This window comes from Myotis yumanensis, unplaced genomic scaffold (assembly GCF_028538775.1).
Source record: "Myotis yumanensis isolate MYYU_CA2020_CCGP unplaced genomic scaffold, mMyoYum1.0.hap1 SCAF_74, whole genome shotgun sequence".
NCBI classification, from domain to species: domain Eukaryota; kingdom Metazoa; phylum Chordata; class Mammalia; order Chiroptera; family Vespertilionidae; genus Myotis; species Myotis yumanensis.
Window position 1 is genome coordinate 153,850 of NW_027223825.1, and position 15,578 is coordinate 169,427.

At 49.2% G+C, this 15,578-nt stretch overlaps 1 pseudogene; it reads right to left on the reverse strand.

Annotated features, from left to right (window-relative positions):
* Window positions 1–11,476: 11,476 nt before the first annotated feature.
* LOC139001034 (F-box only protein 31 pseudogene) lies at window positions 11,477–12,984 on the reverse strand (annotated as a pseudogene).
* Between the last annotated feature and the right edge of the window lie 2,594 nt (window positions 12,985–15,578).

Here is a 15,578-nt window from a genome sequence, read left to right on the forward strand (position 1 = left end):
GTTGGACACCCTACTGGACACTTACAACGCTATGAGGGACACTGAGGATTTAGAAGGCCAAATGGATGGCGTGGAGATGGACGCCCTGCTGGACGATTACAATGCGATGATGGACACCAGATAAAGCACCAGCAAGTCAGTGTGTGGGAGGATGGCCAGGGACCTGTGGCCAATGATGGAGTTGATTCTTCTGTTTTGAAATAGGATTTAAAACTCATTTAAAGATTTTTCGTTAACTTTTATTTTATTAAATATTTCTGAAAAAGACCTGTTTTGTACCGAGTCATTTTGGGGATACATTTTACTGGTTGCTGTTTTCACCTTGGCCATAATTAACAGAAAGGGGCGTAGGAAAAACAAACAAACAAACAAACAAAAAAACTCGTTCCGAGTAGGAGGGCCCCCTTCGGTGAGCCTTGAAGCCTAGGGCACAGGCCCGGGTGGAGCAGCTGCAGGTGCAGATCTTGGTGGTAGTAGCAAAAATTCAAAGGAGAACTTAGAAGGCCGAAGTGGAAAAGGGTTCCATGTGAACAGAAGTTGATCATGGGTCAGTCGGTCCTGAGAGATGGGCGAACATCGTTCCAAAGGGACCGGTGATGGCTGCCATTGCCCTCAGCCGATCGAAAGGGAGTTGAGTTCAGAACCCCGAGTCAGGAGTGGCGGAGACGGGCGCCAAGAAGCTTCCAGTGCGGTAACACAACCGGTCCCAGAGAAGCCGGCCGCCGCCCCGGGGAGAGTTCTCTTTTCTTTGTGAAGGGCAGCGCGTCCTGAAATTGGTTCGCCCCAAGAGATGGGCCCTTGCCTTGGAAAGCGTCGGTTCCGGCGGCATCCAGTGAGCTCTCGCTGACCCTGGAAAATCGGGGGAGAGGGTGTTAATCTCGCTCCGGGCTGTACCCATATCCTCAGCAGGTCTCCAAGGTGAACAGCCTCTGGCATGTTGGAACAATGTAGGTAAGGGAAGTCAGCAAGCAGGATCCGGAACTTCGGGATAAGGATTGGCCCTAAGGGCTGAGTTGGTCTTGCTGGGACCTGAAGCAGGGCTGGGCGCGCACCTTGGCTGGGCTAGGCGATGCAGCCCCCCCCCCCCGCCACGCCGGGACCTACCCCCGCTGCCCTTCCCCTCTGGTGCCCTGGCCTCCAGCTTTCTCCTCCCCATGTCGCTCTCCCTTCCCCATCTCCCTCGGCTGGGGAGGGGGTCGGGGCGGCGTGTGTGTGTGTGTGGGGGGGGGGGGAGGGGCGGTGCAGCTTACCCTTGCTCCCTTTTATAGCCTGGGAATGTGGTGGGTGGAGCCAGAGACCCACCAATCAGCCGGCCCCAGAACTGAAGCTTTGTCACCGGTTGAGAGTCAAGTTTAGGGTGGGGGCGCTCATGCCCCAGGCTAGATCCCCCACAGGACACGCCCTTCAGGTGGCATTCACCAAAAGCATCTCAAGGAAAGGTTCTCTTGAACGTGGCTGCGATGCTTGGTGTGCTTGACCGTCGCCTCTAGTGCGGGCTCCTCGGAGCCGGGACCTGTGAAGAGTGTGTGTGTGTGTGTGTTTGGGGGGGGTATTTTATTTTTTGTTATTTTATTATTTCTTTGCTCATTTCTCTTCATTCATTGCAATTGACTCTATTTCTCGGCAATGAATGGTTACAAACATCGGTCCCATTTGTATTTTTTTTATCAGTAGAATTTCTGGATTTTAAGGACTATTTCAGTGCTTATCATTGCCTGTCACATATCTGCCTGTCCTTTCTATCCATAGCAAATGGATGCCCTCAAGCCTCATGAATTTATTAATAAAAGTTAAAAATAATCTTAACCATGTGCTTCATTTGAAAATTGACATACAACCCTTTAAAAGCCCTGTTCACTGTCTCTGCTATCCAGGTTGTCAACTGTCCTTGAACACATCTAGCAGTGATGGTGTGTGGTGTGAGGTAGGGCTTTACCTTCAGGGTGGTCTGGTGTGTGTGTGTGTGTGTGTGTGTGTGTGTTTATCTTGGTTTTTCAACCTCCAATGTATGGAGAGGCTGTTCATTTGTCCTAGGTCAAGAATGCTGGTAACCACACACCTGGACTCCGGTGGGCCCAGGACAATCCACAAGGAAAAAATCTCCTAGGCGCCCGTCACTCAGCAGATATCTTGTTAGCAGACCTCGTGCTTTCTACTGCCCCCGTGTGTATGTGTCTACAGGAGACACTGGAGAAATAAACGAAAGGAATTCAAACATAGCACTACAGAGAGCCCTCAACATACAAGACAAGAGAGCAGGAAAATAAAAGAGGAACAGAGGATTCCAAAAAACTCAGAAAGCCATAACATTGCAAGCACACTTAACTGGCCATAATCTATTCAAGATAAATAGATGCGAAGATCCATTTGAAAGACAAACGGAGCCTTTCTGGTGTGGCTCAGTAGGTGAGAGGTCATGTCATGCAATGGAAAGCTGAGGGCTCCATTCTGGGTCAAGAGATTCCTGGTCAAGGGCACATACGTGGTTTCACATACCAGGTTCTATCCTGACTCTGGGCAGGGTGCATGTGGGAGGCAACCAATCCATGTTTCTCTCACATCACTGTTTCCCCCCTCTCTCTCTCACTCACATTCTCCTGTTCGTGGTTGTGATGCCTGGTATTCATTCCTCAAAAGGAGGGGGCAGCAGGAAGCGATGGCTCTGGGAGGGGAGAGACCCGAGACTCAAACACAACGAATGAAGCAGGCCTTGGAGGTCATGGGAGGCAGAGGCTGAAGTTGAGGTGAATAAAATATGTATGGTTTTGTATATTAGCTCTGAGACCAGGATGCCAGGGGCCACCAGCAGCTGGTGGAGGCAGGCGAGATGCTCCCCAGAGCCCCCAGATGAGAAGGGGTCCCGGTGGCACCTTGATTTGTGACTCCTGGCACATGGACTCTCAGGGAATTCCTCTCTGTTCTTGTAACCCACCTCTTTGGTGGCAGAAGGACATGGCGATTCTAAGAGATGAATAGGATGCTGTCCTTCAGATGTGCCCTTTGACGTCTGTTTTTCAAAACCATTGAAGCCAAGGAGGTCAGTTGTACTGTAGGTGTGATCAGAATTTCAGCCGAGCCTCAAATATGATCCACAGGCCTGAGCCACCCTGCAAAAAGCCACAATGAATCTCCTAGAGGCGGGTCACTCAGCAGAAATCTCGGTGCCCGACATTGTGCTCCGTGTGTGTGTGTGTGTGTGTGTGTGTGTGTATCCGCGGTCACTCAGGCAAACTGGTGGATTTACATTGTGGGATGACATCTGTGAGCACCCCTCTTCTGCCCCTGCCCCGTCCCCCCTCCTGCACCACACACACACACACACACACACACACACACACACACACACACACCTGCCTTCTTGCAGACAGCGACCAGGGCTGGAACTTCCCCCAGCCCTGGGGTCTATAAACACCAGGGAGGTCCAGACACCTGGCTCTGTCTTTCCCAGAGAAAGCTGAGGAAGGAGGTGGGGGTGGGGGTGAAGAGGAGGCTTGCATTGACGCTCCAGGACCAGTAGAGGGCACCACTGGCCCGCTGAATAGATTCCCGGGCTTGGGGTGAGCTTGGGAGATGGGGCAGGTGCACAAGAAGGCCTCAGGGCTCCATCTCCAGGCCTTGCGGAGAGGCATCGCCATTTTCTGGGTTGAAGAGGGGACAATACCTACTTAGGCTCCGGTGGGCCCAGGACAATCCACATTGAAAAAAGCCACAGTAAATCTCCTAGGCGCGTGTCACTCAGCAGATATGTTGTCAGCGGAACTTGTGCTCCGGTGTGTGTGGAGGGTGCGGGGGGAGGAGGAGGACTAGGTGTGTGGGTGTGGGTGTGCGTTTGGGAGTGTGTGTGTGTGCGCGGGCGTGCGTCTGTGCGTATACATCCGCAGTCACGCACGGACACTTCTGGCTTTGAATGGTCCGTCGGCATCCATGAGCACCCTTCATCCCCTGCCTTCTCAAAGACAGAGCCCCCTCGGGTCTAGCCAGAACTGGGGAAGTCCAGTCACCTGGCTCTGCCTTCCCCAGAGGAGGCTGCAGGAGGGGGCTCTTGCATTGACGCTTCTCGACCAGCAGAGGACGGGACGGGATCTTTGGCCCAGGCCACGGCCCCAGCTAACCCAATCTCTGTAATCCACAAAGACTATGTCTGGTTCGGGCCATCTTGTCGACCCTCCCAACCCCTCACCTCCCCACCCCGCTCACTCTCTGGATGGATGGATGGTCAGGCCCTGGCCCAGAGACAAAGTCCGGGCCTGGCCATCTGGGCTTGCTGAAACCTCAGAAAGTTGAAAGGCCGGATCAACGTGTTTTCTGAGGAGGTTTTTTAATTTTTATTATTTTTATTATTTATTTATTTATTTATTTATTATTATTTTTTTATTGCTTAAAGCATTACAAAGGGTATTACATATGTGTCCTTTTTTCCCCCCAACCCTTGACAAGCCCCTGCCCTCCCTTACCCCCCAGTGTCTTATGTCCATTAGTTATGGTTATATGGATGCATATAAGTCCTTCGGTTGATCTCTTACTCCCCTCCCTCCTGTCCCCCAACCCTCCCTGGCCTTACCACTGAAGTCCGACAATCGGTTTGAGGCAGCTCTGCCACTGTATTTATTATTGTTCAAAAGTTTGTAATGGTCTTAATTATCCATGAAAGAATGAGATCATGTGGTATTTTTCCTTCATTGACTGGCTTGTTTCACTTAGCATAATGCTCTCCAGTTCCATCCATGCTGTTGCAAATGGTAAGAGTTCCTTCCTTTTAACAGCAGCATAGGATTCCATCGTGTAGATGTACCACAGTTTTCTAATCCATTCATCTACTGATGGGCACTTAGGCTGTTTCCAGATCTTAGCTATGGTAAATTGTGCTGCTATGAACATCTGGGTGCATATATCCTTTCTGATTGGTGTTTCTGGTTTCTTGGGATATATTCCTAGAAGTGGGATCACAGGGTCAAATGGGAGTTCCATTTCCAATTTTTTGAGGAACCTCCATACTGCCTTCCATAGTGGCTGCACCAGTCTGCATTGTGCACCAGCAGTGCACAAGTGTTCCTTTTTCTCCACATCCTCTCCAGCACTTGTCGTTTGTTGATTTGTTGATGATGGCCATTCTGACAGGTGTGAGATGGTACCTCATTGTTGTTTTGATTTGCATCTCTCGGATGATTAGTGACTTTGAGCATGTTTTCATGTCTCTTGGCTTTCTGAATGTCCTCTTTTGAAAGGTGTCTATTTAGATCCTTTGCCCATTTTTTGATTGGATTTTTTATCTTCTTTTTGTTAAGTTGTATGAGTTCCCTATAAATTTTGGAGATTAAGCCCTTATCAGATATGACGTTGGCAAATATGTTTTCCCACGAGGTGGGTTTTCTTGTTGTTTTGTTGATGGTTTCTTTTGCTGTGCAGAAGCTTTTTATTTTGATGTAGTCCCATTTGTTCATTTTCTCTTTAGTTTCAACTGCCCTAGGAGCTGTATCAGTGAAGAAATTGTTTTGGCATATGTCTGAGATTTTGTTGCCTTTGTATTCTTCTAGCATTGTTATGGTTTCCTGTCGTACATTTAAGTCCTTTATCCATTTTGAGTTTATTCTTGTGTATGGTGTAAGTTGGTGGTCTAGTTTCATTTTCTTGCATATGTCTGTCCAATTTTCCCAACACCATTTATTGAAGAGACTATCTTGGCTCCATTGTATGTTCATGCCTCCTTTGTCAAAAATTAATTGAGCATATTGGTTCGGGCTAATTTCTGGACTCTCTATTCTATTCCACTGATCTATATGTCTGTTCTTGTGCCAGTACCAGGCAGTTTTGAGAACAGTGGCTTTGTAATACAGCTTGATATCTGGCATTGAGATCCCACCTACTTTGTTCTTTCTCAGGATCGTTGCAGCTATTCGGGGTCTTTTTTTATTCCAGATGAATTTTTGGAGAGTTCGTTCTAGATCTTTGAAGAAGGCCATTGGTATTTTAATGGGAAGTGCGTTGAATGTATAGATTGCTTTGGGTAGTATGGACATTTTAATGATGTTAATTCTACCAATCCAAGAACATGGTATGTTCTTCCATCTGTTTATGTCTTCCTCTATCTCTTTTTTCAACGTCCTGTAGTTTTCTGAGTAGAGGTCTTTAACCTCTTTAGTTAAGTTTATTCCTAGGTATCTTAATTTTTTTGGTGCGATGGTAAATGGGATTGTTTTTCTGATCTCCCTTTCTGAAAGTTCACTATTGGTGTATAGAAATGCCTCAGATTTCTTGGGGTTAATTTTGTATCCTGCTACATTGCCAAATTCATGTATTAAGTCTAGTAGCTTTTTGATGGAGTCTCTAGGGTTTTGTATGTATAATATCACGTCATCTGCAAATAAGGACAGTTTTACTTCCTCTTTTCCAATTTGGATGCCTTTTATTTCTTCTTCTTGCCTAATTGCAATGGCTAATACTTCCAGTACTATGTTGAACAGGAGTGGTGAGAGTGGGCATCCCTGTCTTGTTCCTGTTCTTAGGGGAAATGGTGTTAGTTTTTGTCCATTGAGTATGATGTTGGCTGTGGGCCTGTCATATATGGCTTTTATTATGTTGAGGTATGATCCTTCTATTCCCACCTTTCTGAGAGTTTTTATCAAAAATGGGTGTTGGATTTTGTCGAATGCTTTTTCTGCATCAATTGATATGACCATGTGGTTTTTTTCTTTCAATTTGTTTATGTGATGTATCACATTTATTGATTTACGGATGTTGTACCATCCTTGCATCTCTGGGATAAATCCTACTTGGTCATGGTGTATGATCCTTCTGATGTACTGCTGGATCCGATTTGCTAAGATTTTGTTGAGGATTTTGGCATCTATGTTCATGAGGGATATTGGCCTGTAATTCTCTTTCATTGTGATGTCTTTACCTGGTTTTGGTATTAGGGTGATGCTGGCTTCATAGGATGAGCTTGGAAGTGTTCCTTCCTCTTGAATTTTTTGTAGTAGTCTGAGAAGGGTAGGTTTTAGTTCTTCCTTGAATGTTTGGTAGAACTCCCCTGTGAAGCCGTCTGGCCCTGGGCTTTTGTTTGCTGGAAGCTTTCTGATGACTGCTTCAATTTCTTCCATAGTTATTGGCCTATTGAGGTTTTTAGATTCTTCCTGATTGAGTTTTGGAATGTTGTATTTTTCTAGGAATTTGTCCATTTCCTCCAGGTTGTCTAGTTTGTTGGAGTAGAGTTGCCCGTAGTATTGTTTAACAATCATTTGTATTTCTGTGGGGTCTGTTGTTATTTCGCCTCTATCATTTCTGATTTGGTTTATTTGGGACCTCTCTCTTTGCTTCTTGGTGAGCCTGGCTAGGGGTTTGTCAATCTTGTTTATTCTTTCAAAGAACCAGCTCTTGGTTTCATTGATTTTCTGTATTGTTTTTTTGGTCTCTATTTCATTGATTTCTGCTCTAATCTTTATTATCTCCTTCCTTCTGCTCACTCTGGGGTTTTCTTGTTGCTCTCTTTCTAATTCTTTGAGTTGTAGAGTTAGATGATTGACTACCATTTTTTCTTGTTTTTTGAGATAGGCCTGTAGAGCTATAAACTTTCCTCTCAGGACTGCTTTCATTGTGTCCCAGAGGTTTTGGATTGTTGTGTTTTCATTGTCATTAGTGTCCAGGATGTTTTTAATTTCTTCTTTGATGTCATCGGTAACCCAATCAATATTTAATAACATGCTATTCAGCTTCCAAGTGTTTGAGTATTTTGGGTTGTTTTTATTGTAGTTTATTTCTAACATTATGCCATCGTGGTCTGCAAAGAAGCTTTTTATGATTTCAATCTTCTTGAATTTGTGGAGACTTTGCTTGTGACCCAATATGTGGTCTATTTTTGAATATGTCCCATGAGCACCTGAGAGGAATGTATATTCCGCAGCTGTGGGGTGAAATGTTCTGAAGATGTCAATTAAGTCCATCTGATCTAGTGAGTCATTTAGGATTGCTGTTTCTTTGCTGAGTTTTTGTCTAGCGGATTTATCCAGTGATGTCAGTGGTGTATTAAAGTCCCCTACTATGATTGTATTGTTGTCGATCTCTCCCCTGATATCTTCCAGAAGTTTTCTTATGTAAGTGGGTGCTCCTGCATTGGGTGCATATATGTTTACCAGGGTTATATCTTCTTGTTGTATTGATCCCTTTAATATTATGAAGTGGCCTTCCTTATCTCTGGTTATGGCCTTCACTTTGAGATGTATTTTGTCCGATATAAGTATTGCTACCCCAGCTTTCTTTTCCTTTCCATTTGCGTGAAAGATATTTTTCCATCCCTTCACTTTCAGTCTGTGTGAGTCCCTTCTAATGAGGTGGGTCTCTTGTAGACAGCAGATGTATGGGTCATGTTTTTTTATCCATTCAGCCACTCGATGTCTTTTGGTTGGAGCATTTAGTCCATTTACATTTAAAGTTATTATTGAAAGGTACTTGTTTGTAGCCATTTCTTTTTTTGTGTGTGTGTGTGGCTGTTTTCTTTCTGAGCTTGATATTTCTTCTTTTTACACCAGTCCCTTTAGCATTTCTTGCATGGCTGGCTTGGTGGTGATAAACTCCCTTAGCCCTTTTTTGTCTGTGAAGCTTCTTATTTCCCCTTCAATTTTGAATGATAGCCTTGCTGGATAGAGTATTCTTGGATTCAGTCCTTTGCTTTGCATCACTTTGTAGATTTCCGTCCATTCTTTTCTGGCCTGATGTGTTTCTGTTGAGAAATCATTTGATAATCTAATGGGAGATCCCTTGTATGTTACTTTCCGTCTCTCTCTTGCAGCCTGTAAGATTCTCTCTTTATCCTGAACATTTGCCATGGTAATTATGATGTGTCTTGGTGTGGGTCTTTTTGGGTTCACCTTGTTTGGGACTCTCTGGGCTTGTGTGACTTTTTTCTTCCCCACCTCAGGGAAGTTTTCTGATATTATTTCTTCGAATAGGTTTTCTAGTCCATGTTCATCTTTCTGTTGTTCTGGCACCCCTATTATTTGTATGTTGTTTCGTTTCATGTTGTCCCAAAGCTCCCTTAGGCTCTCCTCCTGTCTTTTAATTTTTTTCTCCATTTGCCGTACAGTTTGAGTGTGTTTTGCTTCCTTGTCTTCTAATTCACTAATTCGGTCCTCCGCTTCTCCCAGTCTACTGTTGATACTTTCAATGGAGTTTTTTATTGCAGCTATGTCGCTCTTCATTTCTTCTTGGGACTTACTTAAGTTGTTGATTTTTTCATCTGTTTCTTCTAGCTTCTTGCATAAGTAGTTGAGTTTTTCATCTGTTTCTTCTTGCTTCTTGAACATCTAGTGCATGTACTCTAGGAACCTTATTCTGAATTCTTTTTCCATCATGTTGCATATCTCTGTCTCAGCTGCTTTTCTGGTGAGTCCTCCTTTTCTTTCCTTTGGGGGTTTCTTTGCCTACCCATGTTTGATCTCGCTGACATATGTAGATGTTGAGATGTTCAGTGGCTGCTCCCTGGGTGGCAGGGGCTCCTTGGGTTGTGGTTGCTGCTCAGATGGTTGCAGTAGCAGCTGCTTTCCAGTTGGCAGCAGCTCCTCTGGTGGGTGTTTTTCACAGCTGTGTTGGCTCTTCTGGCTGGTGGGGGGAGGCTTCACGTACAGCTGCTGTTCCACAGACAGAGGGTGTGGTGATCAGGAGGCTGTGGTGATCAGGAGGCTGTGGTGATCAGGGGGCTGCTGTTGCTTGGATCTGCGGTCTGGGAAACGCTCCTCTCTTACCAGCACTGCATGATCTGGGAAACGCTCCTCTCTTATGGGCACTGCATGGTCCGGTCAGTTCCTCAGGATGCCCCCTTTAGTCTCAGTTCTCTGCAATCACAAAATCCAAATTTCAAATCTCCTGGTGCCAGCAAACCCGCGGAACTCCTTACCCCGGTCAGGGTCTGTGTCTGTCCCAAGAGACGCGGCTGTCTGCCATGCGGTCTCCCTCCGACCCTCTGGGCTCAGGTCCGGCAAACTTTCCTGCCCAGATCCCTGGCTTTTAACCTTTCCAGGGGAGGTCTGCCCTTCCCGGCTTCAAACCGTCTCACCAGCTGAGTAAATTTGCCAATTCTGGGTGGGTGTTATTAGTTTCAGCTGCTTACTCCGTTTGCTCCGGGACAAGACATAGGATGTGTCTGCCTATATCGCCGCCATCTTGCTTCTCCTCCTATTTTTATTTTTTTAAGGAGTATTTTTTTTTTCAATCTGGAATGACGTGGAAGGTGTCATTCCAGGCCCCCAAGTCCAAGAATGTGGGGGGAGGAAGCTGACCTGAATCCAGTTCCTCAAGCTGGTTTGCCTCCTCTGTTGGTGTGTGGGGACCTCGTCACACTACAAAACTGTTCACTATTTACTAGGAGCAATGTCAGAGTCATCCTTCAGCACTCCAGCCATGTGTTCGTTATGAGTCTTAAATCGTCGCTTTTTGTGAAGCGGGCAGGCCTTTTCCTTCTCTGGATAGGGGCCACTTTCTTTGGTCTGGATTCCTGCATGGAAGAAATACCCTGTCGCTTCAGATATTCTTCTGAATATCTCCGCTGCCATCTCCAATTTTCTCCTCACTCATTGAATCCACAGTGACACTCCTCCACAGTTTCTGAAACTCTTTGTCCACAGAAAATTGACAGCTTTTATCATTGAAGAAAAGAATTTTCTTCTTTTCCGGATGATTTACAAAGAATACCTGGTCCCGTAAAGCCTTCACAGCTTTCTGGGAATTGGGCAGTTCTTCCTCTATGTCTTCTAGAAGAATTGCTCCTAAGCCTCGCTTTTCATGCTTATCTAAGAGACTAAGCAGAGCCTTCTTATCTTCTACACAATGAAATACTATGCTGCGGTTAAAAAAAAGAGAAGGGATTCTTGCCATTTACAACAGCATGGGTGGAACTGGAGAGCATTATGCAAAGTGAAATTAGCCAGTCAGAGAAAAAAGAATACCACGTGATCTTACTCATTTGTGGAATATAGAGAACAACATAGACTGATGAACAGGGACAGGTCCATAGACATCTGTACCACCACTCTGTGCTGGGGCCTCTGCAGCATGGCCACCACCAGACAGTCCAGGGCTATCCCGGTATCTTTATATTTCTGGATTCCTTTATATATATCTAGATAGATATTTCTATCTATCTATCAATCTATCTATCCCAAATCATGTTCATGTTCAATTTGTAACAAGGAAATTGGGGGTCACCACAACATGAGGAGCTGTATTAAAGGGTCACAGCATTAGGACGGTTGAGACCACTGGTCTAAGGTTTATTTCTACCTCAATTTCTGGCCCCTACCCAGCCTGGCCCTGGTTTGGGCTTGGGCAGGAGGCAAACAACTGAGGTGTTTCTCTCACATGGATTATGTCTGTTTTCCCCTCTCTGCCCCACTCTCTCTAAACATTAAAGGGAAAATATCCTCGGGTGCGGATTAAAAAAAAACAAAAAACGAACAAAGGTGGGTCACCAGGTCAGAAGGTCCAATCTTCAAAGTGCATGCAAGCTGCTCCTCCCAGGGGGTCCGGGAATGCTTGAGAGCATCTCCAGGAAGGCCTGCGGGGACAGTACTTCCACATTCTGGAAGGTGTTCTGGACTCTGCCTAACAGGATGAAGTATTTCATCTCCAGCCAGATGAACCCGAAGTGGTTCTCATCGAACAGGATGAAGACTCCAGGGCAGCGCCTGGGGTAGGCGGAGCCATGTAAGGTAACAATGTGCACGCCATAGTAACACATCCTGCAGGTTGGAGGCGGGGGATAGATCTGGTCTCTTGAGCCCACGCCCACAGGCAGAACAAACGGAACAGGCTGCTCCTCCGAAGGTGCAGCCCAGGACTCCCCAATGCTGGGCTGCGCAGGGCTCTGCCAGCCATGGCCCTCGCTTTCCTCAGTTCTGTTTTCTTGCTGCTGCTGCTCGCGGATCACCTGCTCCTCAATCTCCTGGACCACGCGGGAGAGCTCGTTGAAGTTGCGGAAGGTCTCGCCATCTGGCAGATGGATGCGGCGCATGAGGTGGATCTCTAACGTCCAGCTTAAGTCTCCCGTGATCTTCGTGACCCTGGCATACTTCCCATGGAAGCTGAGCATGGCAATCATTAGACCGAAGCCATCAGATTTGCCTAGGAAGAGGCCTGGCCTGAGGAGGTCGTCCAGGTGGCTGGGGCGGGGGGGGGGGGGGGGGGGGACAGGTAGAAATGGCGGTAGGTCAGGCGGTCATACAGCCGTCTGTCTTCCTGGGACATCTCCAGCCCCCGTCCTCCCCTAAGCCGCGTTGGTGAATCCTGTCGGGGGTCTCTCTGGATCCACCGGTTGCTGAACCTGTCCTTCTGAATCTGCATGTGTCGGCTATGGGAAAAGCTGTAGAAGTCGTCCATGTACTCCACCGTGGCTGATTTCCTCTGCGTCAGGTGAATTCTAAATGAAGGCTCGAATTGCATTGGGCCAGCCACATGGGTGTTTAAGAGAGGCCCGTACATCCAACCAGTAATGCATAAGCCATCATCCACCACTACATTCAGCAGTCTTCTATAGCCATAATCTAGCTGCCACAAACCCAAAAGGATTCTGTATGGGAACATCTTGGTGTAGACTTCTCTATAAGACATACCACCGATCATCTCCGGTTTCTGCAAGTTTTCCGGAATGCCAAGCTCCTCGCGACAGCGCAGTCTCCAGATGCTGTCGGTGTGCAGGATGTGCCGGAATTTGGTGCAGGCCTGGGCCAGGCTGGCCAGGTCGGTGCCCGGGAGTGAGGCGAAGATGTCCACCAGCATCTCCACAGGCAGGTCCTGCAGCGAGCAGTGCGGAGGCGGCATGGGGCTCGTGATTCCTCCACTCCCCGAACAGCACAACGCTGAGGCGTCCGCCTCGACGCGATTTTCTGCTGGGGCCGGCTTGCTTTCGGGCGCTGCCTTCTCAGGTGGGCCCTGGCACTCCTGAGGACACCGACATCGCTGAGAAGAGCCCAAGCTGCAGAGGCAAGTGCACTCCTCCATGCCTCCACGTGTAACAGCCAACACAATCCACCTATATTTTATTTAAAAAAGTCTCTCTCACCCCTCCCACTGTGGGGTCAGCTCTCTGGCCACAGAAGCCTTGGGCTGCAGTGAGGTCTGAGCCAATCAGAAGCCACGCTAGAGCCGCTTGCCCATTGCAGTGGTGTGATTGGTGGATTCCAGCATAAAAGCCTGTCCGTGGCTCCGCCCCTGCCTGCCAGTGCCAAACAATCTTCAACCCGCACTCGCTGGAAGGAGCAAAACCGCTCCCAAGTCTCTCTCCTTTCCTCTTGCCCATCCGAGGGTCGGGGGTGGAGGGGGGGAGCGGTCGGGGTGGCACCGGGGCGGGAATGGGGCACGGAGGGCCTGGGAGGACTGTCACCAGTGCACCCCGGGAGAAGTCACGCAGTCGGGAGGGGGGGGGGGGGTTTGAAAGGCGCCAAACCGCGGACCCAAGCGAGTGCATGGGGTGGGCGGCAAAGTCGGCCACCCATCCGACCCGTCTTGAAACACGGACCAAGGAGTCTAACACGTGCGCGAGTCCGGGGCTCACAGGAAAGGTACCGTGGCTCAATGAAGGTGAAGGACTGCCAGGGCCGAGGTGGGATCCCGAGGCCTCTCCAGTCCGCCGAGGGCGCACCACCGGCCCGTCTCGCCCGCCGCGCCGGGGAGGTGGAGCAAGAGCGCACGTGTTAGGACCCGAAAGATGGTGAACTATGCCTGGGCAGGGAGAAGCCACAGGAAACTCCGGTGGAGGTCCGTAGCAGTCCTGATGTGCAAATCGGTCATCCGACCTGGGTATAGGGTTGAAAGACTAATCGAACCATCTAGTAGGTGGCTCCCTCCGAAGTTTCCCTCAGAATAGCTGGCGTTCTCACAAACACAGTTTTATGCGGTAAAGCGAATGATTAGAGGTCCTGAGGCCAAAACGATCTCAACCTATTCTCAAACTTTAAATGGGAAAGAAGCCCGGGTGTGGAATAGGAGTACATGGTGGGTCATTTTTGTTAGGCAGAACTGGCGCTTCCGGATAAACGGAGCGCCAGGTTACGGCGCCCGATGCCAACGCTCATCAGACCCCAAAAAAGGTGTTGGTTGATAGAGACAGCAGGACGGTGGCCACGGAAGTGGATATCTGCTAAGTTGTGTGCAACAACTCACCTGCCGAATCAACTAGCCCTGAAAATGAATGGCGCTGGAGCGTCGAGCCCATACCCAGCCCTCGCTGGTGGTCGGTCAGAGACAGGGGAACCGGAGCAAACCGGGCGGCACTTCGGCGGCGCCCGGCCCACACCCCCGCCAAGCTACACCACGACAACTAGGAGGGCCGCTGCGGTGAGCCTTGAAGCCTAGGGCACAGGCCCGGGTGGAGCCGTGGCAGGTGCAGATCTTGGTGGTAGTAGCACTTGTTCAAACGACAACTTTGAAGGCCGAAGTGGAAAAGGGTTCCATGTGAACAGCAGTTGAACATGAGTCAGTCGGTCCTGAGAGATGTGCGAGCGCCATTCTGAAGGGACGGGCGATGGCCTCCGTTGCCCTCAGCAGATCTAAAGCGAGTCGGGTTCAGATCCCCGAGTCCGGAGTGGTGGAGACGGGCGCCATGAGGCGTCCAGTGCGGTAACACAACCGATCCAGGAGAAGCCTGCGCGAGCCCCGATGAGAGTTCTCTTTTCTTTGTGAAGGGCAGGGCGCCCTGGAATGGGCTCGCCCCGAAAGAGGGTCCCCTGCCTTGGAAAGCGTCGCGGTTCCGGTGGCGTCTGGTGAGCTCGCGCTGGCCCTTGAAAATCCGGGGAAGAGGTTGTAAATCTTGAGCCTGGCCACACCCATATGCTCCGGGGGTGGGATGAGGGTTTCAGGACGGCGCCGGGGGCCGGGAGGGGGGCGGCGAGGACTTGGCTGCATGGCGCCCCAGGCGGTGGTGCCGGGTAAGGGGAGAGGTCTCCCGCGGGGCCCTGGGGCAGAAACACCTGAGCGGGGTTTGGCCAGGGGAGGGGAGAAGCAGTGGCGACATCGACTCCTGGCGCGAGCCTGGCCCTTCCCATGGATTGCCCCAGCTATGGCAGGCATTGCAGCCCCCCGCGGGGAACCATTCAGGTGGCCGGTCCCTCCTGGGGTTGCATTGGGGCTCGCCTGCATTGCTGCTCCTGGCCGCGCAAGCACGCGCTCACAGGTCTTCTCCCTCCCCCCGCCCCCACAGGACCGCCCCTGGGCCCGCGGTTCCGCGTGGCCCCTCTCCCTGGCTGGCACCTAGCAGCCAGCTTCAAACTGGTGCGGACCAGGGGAATCTGACTGTTTAATTCCAAGAAAGCATCCCAAGGCACGCAGCGGGTGTTGACACGACGTGATTTCTGCCCAGTGCTCTGAATGTCAAAGTGAAGAAATTCAATGAAGCGCGGGTCAAGGGCGGCAGCAACTATGACTCTCTTAAGGTAGCCAAATTGCTCGTCAACTAATTAGTGAGGTGCCCGAATGGATGAACGAGATTCCCACTGTCCCTACCTCCTATCCAGCCAAACCACAGCCAAGGGATCCGGCTTGGAGGAATCAGCGGGGAAAGAAGAACCTGTTGAGCTTGACTCTAGTCTGGCATGGTG